Raw genomic sequence first — 4664 nt, forward strand, 5'->3', positions numbered from 1 at the left:
AAAGGTGAAACTGAGTTTCTTTCAACTTAAAAAAACTAAACCCAAAAAAACCCCCAAACAAATTACAAAACCTCCCCAGCCCAGGAAAACCATAAAACATATAATTTGGATGAGAAAAAGTCTATACTCTGTCACTATCCCCATAAGAAACAGAAAGCATTCACACATTGACTACCCCAGAGCATGAGCCCCAGGTAGCCCAAATTCAATCACTTAAGTAAGGCCTGGTTCTTCAGCAGTTTAGTGCTCATGCTTATTGGTGATAATTGAGCAAGTACTGCAGCAGAATGGAGGATAGATACCTTTATTTATAATTTATATTACATATAAAATTCTCACGATTCTTTATTGTTGTCATAGAAGAGAGGCTGCTTTTAAAAGTCTGAAAGGTTAGAAAATGGAGAGTTTGTGATAAAGAAAGACTTATCAAAGGTGATCTTCATTCTGATATTAAAGCAGTAGGTGAGACTCGCCTGTGTGCCTTCATCATAATTACAATTAGAATAATTGTTCTCAATTTGCATTCAGATTAGAGGCTGCCTTACTTTTGACATGTATATTACTGCAATGAAGGATACTGCCTCCCTTCCTCCTTTGAAGTCTGATCCTGTTTGAGTCACTTAAAATATCTTCTGCAAATTTTGAAGCACAGCTTGCAAAGCAAACCCTGTGATGAGGTGGCATCCATTTGTATCACAGTGAACTTTAATTCTACATTAAACTACCAGATTTTAGACATTTCTTGTCTGTACATAATGGCTGCAATTTAAATTGTGTTTTCAACAAAGTACTGTTTTTTTCATTATATTTTCCATTTTAAAAATTAATTTTTTTCAGATATCAGAAAGCAGGGGACTGGTAGGCAGAAAGAATTCTTTGCCAAAAATCTGGCTTGAATTTTTAGATGCCAGTTCCTTATGATGGTGTGTTTGCTATGTGGACAAAGCCTTTACTGCCTAATCTGCAACCCTGCACACTAACCCTGTCACCCTTAGTAACAACTGAGTACTGACAGTATCGATAATCAGTATCAACAATCTCAATAATTGGTACTGCCAGCAACCTAGAATTTTCAAAAAACACAATCCTAAAGCACTATAGCACCAATTTTTGTTTCATATACAGCTCTGATCGTACAACGCGACATTAAACATTTGACAAATGGCAGAATAGAGATTATATGCTTAATCTTGCAAATTGTCTTCAAGGAGGTAGCAGGAGATATTTGGATTTACAGCCACTCAGCAGGATGCAGACAGTGCAGAGAAGGCAGCTGCAGAGTATGCAGATTGCATAAACTGTAATTTTGAATCCAGACAAGACCTCTGTTTAGTTCAATCCTTAAAAGAGAGCAAGCAAAAGATAAATGTTTAAAGGAGACAAAATTCTGCTTTGTAGTCTTGTACTAGCACTCAGTATATTACTTTGGCTCTTAGAAGCATGCACATTTTGCACTGTTTTCTAAAAATTTTATTATAATCTGACTGTTACCACAGAATGGAGAACTAATTCCCCAATGCTTGTGTTGCATAACATCTATTTCAGCACATCCTTTTGATAGTGATCCACAGTTTAGTAACACATTATTTCCTGGCCATGCAAAATTATTTCCTGGTAACCTTGCAAGACTTATTTCTACAGTAATTCTAAATTGTGCCTCCTATTAACTAATGTTTATTTTCATGCTTTTACGATTAAAAAAGTCATACCCATAAAAAAAAAAAAATTTTCTAAAGTCTAATAAGGTCTTGATGATTCAGCTTCAGATATTGAAAGCTGCTAAGCACCGTCCCTGAAGTCAACTTCCACCTTAAGAGGTTTTAAGTCCATTTTGCTTGTTTCCTTCCTTTTTCACAGTTCTTCTGATATACGCATCAGTTACCTTTGCACAATCTGAGTGGATTTTATAAAAAGCAAACCTCCAACGTATGCTGGATCACATACATCCTTTGGTTATTTTACTGTTTCAGTTATTAAAAGAAATAAATGAATGCCAAAGACTGGGCTTTGAGAACACAGGATTTGGTTGTTACTGAAAACGAGCTGTAAAAGTACAAATTACAATCCACATTTTTATTCAGCCAACAATCAGCATATATCAGTATTCAGAATTTCATTTACTTTCCTTTTGCCATGAAATTTTTTAGCAAAGATCTTCCTGAATTAGCTGAATAAACAAGCAATTTCCCTGTATCAGAGATTTTATTAAATATAAGTTTTTTTATAAGCCAGAGTATGGTGCAACATATGAATTCTCGTTCCAAAACAACTGTCACATTTGCCAAGTAACTACCATGTGAGAATAAGTCAAAGTTTCTCTGTAGAAGTGAGAGAAGAGAAAAATACACTGCAGATGAATAAATGGGGTAGATTAGTCTTGGTATGTAAAATTTAAATACTTTTCCTGAAATTCCTAATTACTGGCCAGACAATGTTTCCAAATGCAAGCTAATAGTTGGTTTTGTTTTTTTTTTTTAATATACCAAATATTCTAATTTACCATTGTTATCACTAACCTTATAATTTCTGAAATCTCTCACTATTTCAATGATCTAACCAAATACAGCTGTAGTTCTCAGTAAATAATCTAATCTGGTAATCTAATCTAATCATATTATAATACTAAAGCAAGCACTGGAGCATGGAAACCCTTAGAGGGCTGTTTAGTTGCTTGACCAGTTCCTCTAAATTCTGCTTCTTTTTTGCCTTCCTTCTGCCATCCTTCCTCTTGCCTTTGCTTTTCTCTTTACTGTTCCATTCTCACACTGTTTCATTTATGGTTTCTGTACCTCATACCATGAGTAAAGGAAAAACCAGCTCCCTCAGCAGCAGTTTAATAATTGTTTTCTTTCAATTCAGCATTAAGTAAGTGTGGGATATAAGATGACGAGAGCTAAGATGAAACCCTGCAAAGATGTTCATCATGTCTTCTGACTGCTCACCAAAGTTAACTTGGTGGAAAAAACAGTCCAGTCCTTTACAAGATTAAACACCAAGTCACTCAAAAAAATTGTCTCCATCTGAACCTCCACAGTTTCCATTTAGTAAGAGCTGACAAAGCTGCAGCTAGGTCCTAGATGGGACTGCCCTAGCAGATCCATTTGTGCCCGATCCCAGTGTTTAGTCATATATTTCCACCAACCAATCCATGTTGATTCCAGGTGGATAAAATCTGTTTTACCAAAAGGTGCTGCATACCCAACCAGTAAATAAAGTTAATATAAAATTCTCTTTTCACCCATTCCAGGGGGAGCTAACTGGAACTATAAACCAGTCCTTCCATATTTTTAGGCAGTTGACACTCCTCTCTCCTCTGCCTCTCCCTCTCTTTTCCTCCCGTTCTCTCTCCTGTCCTTTCCCTCACCCTCCCCCACTACCAAGAGATAAAGTCTCTTCAGTCCTAACTGGTTCAGATAAAACAGCTTTCAAGTGCTCGCCAGTTTTTTTCCTATTAAAAGCTGAAGATCATCTACCATTCCTAAACAGCTTTATCTGAATTGGATTCTCTGTCTGAATCCCATGCTCTGTGCATTTTAGCAGGCTGGCAGATTAACAGTCATGGGGGGCTTCAGTCTCTCCTCATAGCACTTTGCATTGTGAGTATACCTGAATACACAGCAAAGGGCCTAATGAAACAGTCTTGTTCCCAGTCTTTTGTTCATTAGTTGTATTTACTGGGAGTCTTTATGAAAGAAAATTTTATTCTGAAGGTTACTGTACAGGTATTTGGAAAACATGGATGGAAGCACAAACATGTCTAGTGCTGGAAAATCAACATACAGGGCATTTACTCTGCATAAACTCTTACAGCCCTGTCAGGATGGTGAGCTAAGATGACAAAAAGGCTTTTATGCAGTGACCTTTTTGTATCGATACAAACCTCTTACATAACTCACCCTCTGCATAAGCTGAAAGGAAGGAAGAAGCAAGAAGTACGCCATCACAAAGTTATTCTTTCAGAGAATGCCACCTTGCTAGAGTTCATTTCGCAGTACCAGAATACAGTTGTTTACCAAGCAATAAAGAGAAAAGCATATAAAGCACATCTCTAAATATATATACACACATATGAGTGGGCTTATTAGGTAAGCACACACACATATAGAAAAAAGTGTAAACAATTTCACTTAGCACTAATCAAAAACCTGAGGAGCTTGCCAGAAATTGTGCTCCCCAGTCGCTGTTGCACAAGGTGGGAGATTTAGAAAAAGGGATGCCAAAGAGTCGCAGCTCCCATACAGTATAACCCAGCTGTCCTGGAGGCAGTGACCCTCGAAGCTGGGCTCTCCAGACGATCACCAGCCAAAGGCCAGGGGCAGACAGCTCTGCCCGAGGCAATCTTCCCCGTGCAAGCCCTCACGGAGCCGTTTGCCGCCGAGCGTTACTCCTGCCCAGGTGGTCTTGCGGCCACCGCCCCTCTGGGACAGAAACAAGTCCCAATCCTGTGTCTCTACCTGCCCCGCCAGCCTCCCGCCGCCCCGGGGGTCTCCGGGGCGCCTCAGGCGCCAGGGCCTCGGTCCAATTAGCCCCCGGTCGGAGCCCCCGCCCTTCCTCCGCCGCTTAAAGCGCGGCGGGGCCGCCGCGGAGCATGTTCTCACGCGAAGAGCAGCGGTTGTGGCAGCGGTTGTAGCAGCAGCGCCTTCCTGGCGGGGTTGTTTTTTTTT

The sequence above is a fragment of the Agelaius tricolor genome, unplaced genomic scaffold, assembly GCF_023055355.1.
Source record: "Agelaius tricolor isolate 1412-34295 unplaced genomic scaffold, bAgeTri1.0.p SCAF_4, whole genome shotgun sequence".
Taxonomy (NCBI): domain Eukaryota; kingdom Metazoa; phylum Chordata; class Aves; order Passeriformes; family Icteridae; genus Agelaius; species Agelaius tricolor.